The following is a 12,148-nucleotide window of genomic DNA, read 5'->3' as shown; positions in this document are numbered from 1 at the left end:
GCTCGTTTTAAAAAATACAAGTAAACTTAAGAAAATTGAGAAACGATTATAAAGTTATTTTTTTCCTTAAATTATTTTTTTTGTATTTAAAAATATGAATATATGTTATTTTATATAGTCTAAAATTTTCATGCAATATAAGTTGGTTAATTAATTGGTGAGTGGTGCGAATTTGAGTAAGAGTGAGAAGCATGTTATTAATTAATTTACATTTGCTAACGTACTTAGGTTAAGGCCTTCCACTTACAATTGTGGATAATAAATTAAGGAGTTTTATTTATTTCAACAAAAAAAATATTTACTTTCCTTCATTTTATTTGTTGGGCGCAAAGCAAAATTTCGTCATCCACAATGTCTTTTTTATGTTAGGTGAATTTGGACGTAAATAATTATATTTGTAATTATAAAAAAAAATTATTATTTTCTTAGACTTTTTATCTCACACTATGTAATTTTATCTTAGAAAATAAAAATTAAGAAAAATTAAACATTATTATACATATTTTATTAGATTTGACTCTAATCTGGTAGATTTATGTCATCTTATTTCTAAGATTGCATGCAACTCCACTCAATTATGCTAGATCTACTCTTAATCAAAGACTTTTCCTCCTCTGATTTAAGCACATTAAACATGAATTAATAACCCAGAAATATTAAAACAAGAGATAATCACACATAACTGAGAACAAGGATCAAGTATTTATCGTGTAAAGAAGAAATCAAATAATAGAATTCACCATAGGGTTCATCATCCCTAGCTATCTAGGGAATTAGTTCATAATTGTGAATAAAAACATCTCAAAGTTAGAATAACCACAAGAAATAAAGAAACTCATAAAAACTTCAAGAGAAATTAAAAGGAGGTCTTCAATCTTGATGGAAATCTACTTTAGAGTTTGCTCTAATGTTGTTCTTCAAGTTGTTTTCTTCAACATTCTCTGATGGCTCCCTATTCTCTTTTTCTATTTAGTATTTATAGACTTTAGAATGCCTAAAAAGGCTAAAAAATGAGTTTTTCGAGTGTTTGGGATGCGAGTCACAAAATCAACACAGTCTGGCACATAGCCGTGCGTCCAGCTCGTGTGGCTCACACGATCATGTGTCCAGCCCATGTGGGAAGGTCCAGCCCGTGTGGCTCCTGAAATCTGCTCTATTTGTCTAATTTTTGCTCGTTTTCCACTCCTTTTGCTCCCAAATGCTCTCCTAAGTATAGGAACATGAATTTAAAGGATTAGGAGAATAAATTCACCAATTTTCATGAATAATAATCCAAAAACGCATTAAGAAGGAGATTAAAATATGTTACTTTTATCACTTATCAAATATCCCCACACTTAAGCGTTTGCTTGTCCTCAAGCAAAATTCTCAACCCACATTAAAGTTAACCTTTCTCAATTTTTTATTTTCATCAATAATATCTCAAAGTAATTCGCAAACAATCATGCATTGGCAATTCAACTAAAAGGGCACTAAATATTCAAACAATCTAAGCCAAAATTTTAAAGCACGAAAACATAGGTGTCTCCTCTTATTTAAGTAATTAGCTTTAATTCAAAATCAAGAAGAATCATCCTCACTAAAGATTCACTCAAAGCGCTCAAAGTGTTTAAGGTTCAAGAAATATGCACTCAACAGTCGAACAAATAATGTCATTACCATAGGCTTGCTTGAAAATCAAATCTCCACCACTATAAAATGATATGCGACACAAATCAAGAGGTCTTTAAGAGGTTGTAATGGGGCTTAGGTTAAGGGTATAGAAAAAACCAAAAAATTTAGTTATAATCGAGATCGAGTTGATAAATTACCAAACTAGAAAAAATAATCAAATGCTAAAATTAAAAGAAAGTGCACAATTAAGACTAAACAAGAAAAGAAACGAGCTTCTCAATCAAAATATACAACTAATTATTCAAGTTTAATCAACAAAAAAAATTAAATAAAATTTTTTGTTTTTTTTAAACTAAGAACAATATTAGATTCAGCAACACAAATAAAGGAACAAAGTTAAGAAACTAACCAGATCAAATCTCGACAAGAAGGTAGTCAATAAAACAAGAAAGAGTCAAAACGAAAATATGGGTTATCGATTAACATTAATAGGTTAATCAAGAAAAGGTGTGTTAGGCTCAATGGGGTTCACTAAGGGTTAATTCAATAGGTAGGCCTTTTAAAGGTTAAGTGGGTTAAAACCTAAGTGCCTCTATCATTTCAGTATATTAAATCAAAAGTGTGGTCTCTACATGCATAATCGAAGCAAGTTCTAAAATAACAAATCAAGTTAACACACTCATAACCAATAATAAAAGGAGCATGAAAAATGTATGCTTTATAGGCTCAAAGTCTCACAAAAAAATCATGTTTTGATGTCAAACTCGCAAATTTAAAACTTCAAAATAATACCTTGATTCAGGGAAACAACCTAAAATATTTAATTTTTGAAAAAAAAAATTATCATGCTTGACTCTCTCATGTCTTAAAGTTTAAATCAACCAATGCAAAATATTTACAAATTATTCCAAAACAACATCAATAAAAATCCCAAATTGAAAATAATTCACTCTAATAAAAGTATGAGAAAATTACTTAAACACAACAAAATTTAGAGATTTTCTAATAATTATATAAATAAATTCCTCACACTTAATATGTATATTTTCCTCAATGTACAAACAAAAATAAGTAGAAAATCTTAAGAGAGGGAGAAAACTGAAACTGCTCTGAATATAGATGAAATTGTCAAAATAGTGAAACCCGGAATTGTAAGCAAAATTAAATGAAGTGCCTGGTGCCGAGCAAACTAATAAGAAAATAAATACAAATAATGAAAAATATTAAGAGGTTACAAACTCAAATAAAAAAAACCATTAAAATAAAAATAAAGACATAGTTCAAAATAAGTCTAAGAAAATAAAAACCAAAGAACTAAAAATAAAAAGAAAATTAAAGAGAAAAATAAGACCAAAAAGAAAATAAAGAAAGCATATAAATAAAATAAATCAACGATCTTCATCGTGAGATGCGTCGAGATCGGGAGGCGCAGGCGCAGAGGAAGAAATGTGGAGATGATAATAAATCTGCTGCAAAGTCGTATCAATGTTGTCAAATCACTTGAAATGGTGCTGCTCGAACCAGGTGAATCACTCGAAAAGGTCTGTGAGGGTAGCAGCAGCGGTAGGGTGATTCGAAGGTAGATGATGAGGTGGATCCTCGTGGTGGAAAGAGTATCATCAATGAAGTTCTCATGCTCATCTGAGGGTTAGAATGAAATAATCGGTGTCGAGGAGAATCCATTCTACACAGTTGCTCAATCATCCTCATATGACTCACACTCGATAACCCTTGCGGGGTCATCTGTCCAACTAGTGTAAATGAGGAGGACTACTCTGGAGTGTTGAGGACGTCGAAATGTCGTTGCGAGGTGAGTCATGTAAAGGCCTAAGTAGATATGACCTTTCCTATTATGCTCTGTCTAATGGCAGCAAGCAAGGGCAATGAAGTAAGCAAGGTCAATGATGTACCCTGTCGCTATGTTCCACAAAAAATAAGCGTCGAATGTATCAATGACCCCGGTGCTCTCCCTTTGACCGGTTAACATGAGAGCCAATATGGCATGGATATAGTGCAAAGCCAGAGGTAATGAAGTCACCTTCAACTGACTCGGGTCATAGGGCGTTGTGCTAGCAGTCAACTCTGTCGAGCATAAAGATGGGGAGTACTGGATGTGCCGGTATAATGTGAGGAATCCTTTGGCACTCATGAACTCCTTAGTAGAGAGTCCTAAGATAACTCTAAAGTCTGGGACGCTCAGATGACGTATCGTATCATCGAGCTTGAAAGAGATAGTGCGTGGCTCATCATGGCTAAACATCACGTGCTGTAAGAAGAATGTTGAACAAAACTCAAGGGTAAGCTCCGAGTAGGTGGGATAATAATGGAGAAAAAACAGTCCCAAGGAGCTATAGCAATCAATGCACGGACTCTATCAGCTAAATGAATCTGCTTCAAAGCCTCCCAATCAATACATCGATCTAATCCCAATGGTCATTGTTGGAGATGCTAGTAAAGGTGCTCTTGAAGCCCAGTGAAAATCTTAGACACAGATGGCGTGTATCAGTGGAAAGGCCCGACGATGAGGTTGCCCCTAGAGTCTTTCACTTTTTGAAGCGGGAACGATGACCTTAGATTTGTTGCGTGTGTTTGTCATGGTGTGCCTGGAAAAATCAAATAGCCCAATATTAGAAAAGCAATAAAATAAATATAACCAATTAAACAAATTGAGAGCTCGGTGAATTAACGTCCAAATTAAAATATGTCACTAATAGTCCTCGCATGACGAACATCAAAATCAAGCTACCTAAATAGAAAATCTACACCTAAAACATTATGTACTAAAACCAATCACGCAAAAACTAGTTGTTAAATCTACTAAGCATGCAAACTAATCATAAGAAGAAGAAAAATAATGTAAGAAGAATAATAAGAATAAGCTCAGTTGAATGCTAACAATAATAATAAAAATAAATTAAAAATGAGTAGAAGATAAATGATAAAAAAATCAATAATCAAGCTAAACAAAATAACAAAATAAAATAAGATAAATAATAAGTAGAATAAATACTAAAAATAAAATAAAAGAAAGAAAGAATAAAATAAAATAAAATAATAAATAATAAATAGGGTAAATGAGGAGGAAACCAACGGAGGAGCAGTGACTGGAGTTACGACTGAGGTGGTGGGCACGAGGAAGGGTTCCTCTTCAGCTATAAAAGCCACCCTATGCTTCCCATTTCAAAGCATCCCTCAACATCCCTCATTCCACAACATTCTCTCATCCTCTCTTCACTTCTTTCAAGTTTCCTCTCCATTTTTCCATCCCATTTTCCCTTGCTCTTGTGCCGATTTCCTCTTTTGAGAAAGATGCGTTCTTCATCCATCTTGGGTAGCAATCAAGGATTCATAGAAGCCTTGCTTAGCGAAGACAATGGAGACTAAGAACGGAGCAACAGTCGAGCCGCAGAGAAACACTGGATTTGCTTTCTGTTCCCTTTCTTTTTAATTTCTGTTGTTTTTATAATGAACATATCTATGAAAAATATTGTTGTTGAAATGGTTATTTTAATCAATTTAGCTTGAATTTAATTCGTGTTGGGTTGATTATATTTTGCCTACTTGAATTATTAAAATAGTGTTTATGCTGTTATAGGCCTCAGTGAAATGCTTGATTAAGTAAAATCATGCTTAGGTTATCTGGCATTATAATTGTTTAGATAACTAAAGAATTAATTGTTTAAACGGATTGAAATTGCAATTAATGGACTCAGTACTTAATCAGTGCATGTTTAATTCTTCTAAGGTAACTGAAAATTAAATTAGCATTGTATTTGATGATACATATGCCTTGCATAACTTGCAAGATTGTTGTGATTAAATTGTTTCAAGGTATGGCTACTTTGTTACTTCACATAATCTTTTACATGTTTATTAAGTTGAATTAATCGGTTGAATCGACATAGGAATATGCGAGAGATAATTTAATTCAATAAGTATGTATGTGCGATAGCATGTTTACTTTATTAAATCTGTTTAGTCGGTTGAATTGGCATAAGGATATGTTCAAGAGATAAATGGAATTTTAATTAGTAAATATGTTCATAAGTTAGCAAATTACTGGGTTGCCGTGAATTTATTCATAACAGCATAAGCACAAATTTAATATTTCTAAGTTAAAAAGGTATAATTAATCCGACACAATTATATCATCTTGATTAAATCTTAATTGAAATCGTGCACTAGAACTCTTTTATTTTATTTAAATTGTTTGCTTAGTTTTAAAATCTTAGTTTATAAATCACTCTTTTCAAACCAAAATCATTTTTACCTCACCAAAGTGTTTTAATTAATTTCATAAATATTGCTTTTTATAGTCCCTGTGGGTACGATAACTCGACATTTACTTGTCACTTTATTACTTGTTACGATTGTGTACACTTGCACATTTCGACCGTTCTAGAGGGTCAACATTGGTAAAAGCAAAATGGTGGTGTGGGGGCTTTGGGATAGGAAAAAGATAGAAACAAAATAGCGGTTAGGGTTTTAAAGGGGGACATGGTTGTGTTTAGGCCTGTGTTGAGCCACACGGCCATGTTACATGCCCGTGTGCAATTCAAAATTTAAGCCCAATCTTCACACGACCTCGGATATACCGGTGTGTCCAGGCCGTGTATGATTATCATTCGCTTTTCCCACGCCCGTGTGATAGGCCATATCTCGCACATGAGTGTGTCTATGGCTCATGTAACTCATTGTCTCAAAATTAAGATTAAAAAATTAACTCTAGTATACACATGGCCTAGGACATGCCCATGTGTCTAGCCCGTGTGAGCCACACAGCCGTGTCGTCAAGCTGTGTAGACCTCCTTAGGCCGTATAACAATCAAATTTGGAAAAATTAAGTCCCACGACTTACACGAACTAGGACACACCCGTGTGTTCAGGCCATGTGGCCTACACGACCATGTCTTTACACCATGTAACTCTCTATAGAATACCCCACTATGTACATGGCCTGGGACATGCCCGTGTGTCCAAGCTGTGTGGTTCAAAAACAAATTTTTTAAATATATATATTTTTTAATTTCATTAATTTTGAATTAACATGCAATAAAATTAAAAGAATTAACAAAATGTAAACACTTGGGTTGTGTAACACCGCAAACTCGGCATAGACGTTATGGCCGGATCTAGCGATGTCACATGATAGGGTGTTTGAAAATCGTGCCATTGCGATAAAACCATTTCCATTGAATTACTTATCTTAATATCTTATTAGTTCTAAAATCATGTTATTCATTTAGTCGATAGTTTCAAAACATTACTCTTTGCAGAAGCCTTTAAAACAGTTTATACAATCGGGCATTTTCGAAAATCATTTGTTTCTTTTGAAAATTGAGGTTTCCTACTACTAGCAGCTGTAATCCATAAGGTAAAGATAATTAAAACCCAAAACCAAACCAAATTTCGAAAGTCCAATTACAACCCAAAAATTTAACTAGTAAAAATAAACTAAAAATAAAACCAGTAATCATAAATTAAAACCATGACAATCTAGAACTGTGGTCACCATCGAGTCCTCCGCCGCACCGATCCATCTAGGTCTGGGGATTACCTGTGCACATTAATCAAAGAGGGGTGAGTTTTCGTAAACTCAGTGTGTAATCTCGTAAAAAACAACAAACAATCAGAAATCACAGTGCACAATCAAACAGTCTTAGGCCTAAGCCTCTTTTAGTATCAGTAATGGTTTGGGCCTCAGCCCATCTCAGTATCAATATCAGTCATGCAGTTTTCAGTAACAAAGTCCTACCCAACCAGCCTCTACACACCATCTCCATCCAACCCTACACTCTATGTGGGGATTAAATTAACCTACCCATCCATACACTCTAGATAGTACCGAATGCGGCACAAAACAGTAATTTGCAGCTGAGCTGCCAGTATATTAGGCTTAAAAGCCTTTCAATACACTTCTTTCAAATAATATCAACCCAACCCAATGTAATGCAACATACAATGAAATGTCATGCTATCACAGGTTTGTCAGATACATATTCAGTTCAGTATACATGCTTGTATATAAAATGCTCAGTACATAATTCACACAATCAATATCACACAGTTAAGGGTCTAAGTAGTGCTTACCGACCCTACGAAAGGTTCACAGTCGACTTGGGTGACCCGTGCAACCTTAACAACCATTTCAGTAAAAATGGGCTCGTACGCTCATGTGGCCTGCTTGTGTGGGCCCACAAGGCCAAAATTGGCCTTAGCCGTGACGGCCTGGCCTCGTCGATCACACGACTGTGTTATGGCACACGGCCTACCATACGGGCAACCACACACCCGGGTGACGTCGACAGTGAGGTTTTCGGCTTTTGCAGAAACCTTATTTTCTGCACAATCAAGTACACACCTGTATCGTTTTTGATGCCTAATCACTCACCAGTACTTCAATACCTGAAATCGACAAATCAAACCTCAATTTCAGTAATATAACTGAGACATAAACGGTATTGTAACTAAACGTTCATCCATAACTATCGAAACCTTTACCTTCGATCAAAACGAGAAATTCACGCACTCAACTCGTCGATTGGGAACGATTTTCAGTCCCTTGATTAACTCTTAAACACCAAAAATGAACCCCTCTTAGAAAGCAACCAAAAACGTTAAGACTAGCAAGAACTGAAACTTACCAATATCGTGCAAAAGCCAAATTAACGAGCCACAGAAAATTTAGAATTAGAAGGGGAATCAAACAAGGAAATCGACAGTAAAGAATGAAAGGGGCGACGACAAAAAGAAGAGTGGAAAAGAAAACATGTGCCTTCAATCGCTGATCAAAATGGAGACTAAAGGAAAAATCGAATAGAGAGGGAGGACAAAGAACCAAAAATTCGGCAAAAAACAGAAAAGAAAAGAAAGAAGAAAAAAACAAAAAAGAAGAAGTGGAGGAGAAGATGATCATTTTCTTTTTGCAGAGAGAATTCTTAGGAAACTGTTTTATTCAAATCCCACTACCTACCCTATCTCAATCCCTTAATTTTCTCCCTCAACTCCCACTACACATCCACCACTTAGAATCCTAGTTTAACACAACCCTGGCCGAACTTTAAGCAAAAATAATACTTTTTACAATTGCAAAAAATCAAACACAAGACCTCCAACTCACGGACACCCCACTTAACCACTAGACCAGCTGGCCCATTCTGATATGGTTTGACAAACAATTAAATAAAAGCCTACTGAACAAGAGTGAGGCTTAACTTAGAAAAAATTTCAAAATTTGCCAAAGGCATGGCTTGAACTTGGAACCTCTTACACACACCCAGAACACTTAACCATTGAAGTAGATATAGATTTGTGTCAAAATTTATAAGAACAAAAATAAGAAATTTGGGGTGTTACAGGTTGCCTCCTGAAAAGGGCTTATTTAGAGTCTAAGCTCGACTTACCTTGTATGCGCATGGTAAGGGTGGTTCTCGAAGCTGAAACTCCTCTTTCTCGTGATCAATTTTAATACCAAGATAAGGTCTGAGTTGAGTACTATTAACCTTAAATTTTCCAAACTCAGAATGTGTTACCTCGATTGTACTATATGGGAAGACGTTTAGTACTATAAATGGGTTTGATCAATTTGACTCAAGCTCCGAAGAGGAGATTCGTGGATCTGATTTGTCTAGCAATAATTTGTCCCCAACCTTAAATTGGTTCGTTCTCATCACATACTCATTTTGTGTCACTTTGTCTCTTAATCGTGTTTTTTCAGTTTCTCCTCAGCATGCATTCGCCATGCATCTAGTTTATCGAGTTGCACCATTCGCTTTTCATATGTTGTTTGGTTTCTATCACATTGATTGAAACATGGCTCCAACATGTTTTCACAAGGGATTTCCTACAAAGAACATTGATCCACATGGCTAATAACATTAATAGAGCATTTAAAACCATCTCGCTCACTAGAGACTCTCACAGAATTATGTGCTTGAAGAGTAATCTTTTTGTCACATACACAAAGCACAAGTTCACACGTATCAACATCAATAATAGTTCTAGCAGTGGCTAAAAGAGGTTGACCTAAGATCAAAGGTACCTCAATATCCTCATCCAACGTCAATGGGAAATATGAATTTATCAATTTTCAGGAGTATATCCTCAATAATACCCCTAGGATATCTAATAGTTCTATTCGCTAATTGAATACTCATCCTAGTATGTTTGGGTTTCCAAAGACCAAGTTGTTTAAACATTTTATAAGGCATGACATTAATACTAACCCCTAAATCAACTAAAGCATTTTCAATGTTTAAACTACCAATGTGGCAAGGAATAGTAAAACTTCCTAGATCCTTAAATTTGTTGGATTGTTTATTTTGAAGAATGGCCAATCACACTGCGTTAAGCTCCATAGTTGACGAGTAGTCTAGCTTTTTATTGTTTGTTAACAGCTCCTTTAAAAATTTGACATAATTTGGCATCTGTGAAAGAGCTTCAACAAATGGTAAGTTAATGTATACTTCTTTTAAGAGCTTGATAAATTTATCAAATGGTTCATTCGTGTGGCCTTTCTTCAACATTTTTGGATATGGAACTCGAGGTTTGTATTCTTTGACAACTGGTTTTTCTTCTTTCTTACCTTCCTCAACCTCATCATTATTCACTACATCTTCTTACTTCGGTTTCTATTTAGGTTCAACTAACCCTTATTTATCTTGAATAGAAATTACGTGAAGCTACTCCCTTGGGTTAGTTTAGTGGTGCTAGACAAACTACCTTGTGGTCTTTCTGAGATTAATTTAGCAAGATGTCCTATTTAATTTTCGAGTCCTTGAATTGATGATTGCTGATTTTTCAGTGTTGGCTCAGTGTTTTTGAAACAAGTTTCTCACACTGAGATAAATTTTTTCAACATCTCCTCAGGGTTCGGTTTCTTCTCTTGTTGATAAGATTGTTGAAAGCCCAAAGAGGGGTTGTGCTCGTTGATTTCCTTGGCCACCCCAAGAAAAATTGGGATGGTTCCTCGAACTTGCATTATAGGTATTACTATAAGGGTTATTTTGAGGTCTTGAATTGTTACCTATATAGTTGACTTGCTCATTCTTTATGCTAGGATCGAAAGGTAAACCTTATGAATTATTCATTCTACCTCCATTTGTATCGCATTGCATCACCGGGTTCAACTGCGTAGAAAAATATAAACTATCAATTTTCTTATTCAATGCTTCTACTTGGGTTGATAACATGGCTATTTTAGCTGTCATTCCTCAACTTGGCTATTTTAGCCAGTGGGAAGTACTTCAACATAAATTTCTTGGTTATTTGAGCCCATATAGTGAAGGAACCTCGTGGTAAAGAGTTTAACCACTGTTTTGCTTTGTTTCTCAATGAGAAAGGGACCAACCGTGAGTGAATGGTGTCATTAGTGGCGCCATTAATCTTGAAAGTGTCGCAAATCTCTAAGAAATTGACCAAATGAGTATTTGGGTCTTCATCTTGCAAACCATCAAACTGAAAATACTGTTGTACCATCTGAATAGTGTCCAGCTTAAGTTTGAAATTATTTTCAGCAATAGTCGGTCTCACAATACTCGATTCAGCCATAATCAGAGTGGGATTGGAATAATCATACATAGTACGAGAGGCAGAACGCTCAATTACTTGCTGATTATTTTGGTTATCACCCATCTCCACAGAAGTATTCTTTTCCTCGTGATCGTCTACTGTATTCTGTTGATTTTGCCTAGCTTTTCTAACCTCTCTACGATTTTTGCTAGTAGTACTTTCAATCTCAATGTTAAGAAGCAATGGTCTCGACGAGTTTCCTCTAGTCATAAACTAGAAGAACTTGCTAAAAGCAAACAAAAGAAAAATTAAAATCTAAAAATTAAATTAAAACAAAAATATAAAAATAAAATAAAAAATTGGCTAATTTAATAGAAATAAAGTTTTCCTAATATTTTAGTTCCCTAGCAACGACGCCAAAAACTTAATGTGTGTTTTCCCGAAACTAACTAAAAATACGACAAAGGCAAGTGCACCTATCGATAAATAGTATAGCTACGGTGACTAAATATATCGTATCCATGAGGACTAAAATTATTAGTAAGTATTGTTTTCCTATTATTTAGCCGACAAATTGGAGTGGTTGTTTTAAACTAAGATTTACTAAATTAATCTAACTAGAGAACTCAATAGAGAATGAATCAAGAAAATAATTGAATAATAACCAATGAGAGAAACAATACTCAAGAAAGAATCCACCTAGACTTCATCTATTATTATGAATCTGATTTAAACGAGTTATTCACTTGGTATATTGATCCATAGAAATCCCTCAATTATGTTGATATCTCTTTTGAGAGTAAGAGCAACTAACTCTAGGTTGATTAATTAAATTTTTTTTAATTAAAACCCCTATTGTCGCATTAAATCTATCTGTGGATTTCCCTATTAGATTTGACTCTAATTCGGTAGATTTATGTTATCCTATTTCTAAGATTGCATGGAACTCCACTCAATTATGCTAGATCTACTCTTAAACACATTTCCTCCTCTGATTTAAGCACATTAAACATGAATTAATAAC

This window comes from Gossypium hirsutum, chromosome A07, assembly GCF_007990345.1.
Source record: "Gossypium hirsutum isolate 1008001.06 chromosome A07, Gossypium_hirsutum_v2.1, whole genome shotgun sequence".
Taxonomy (NCBI): Eukaryota; Viridiplantae; Streptophyta; class Magnoliopsida; order Malvales; family Malvaceae; genus Gossypium; species Gossypium hirsutum.
This window is presented reverse-complemented; position numbering follows the sequence as displayed.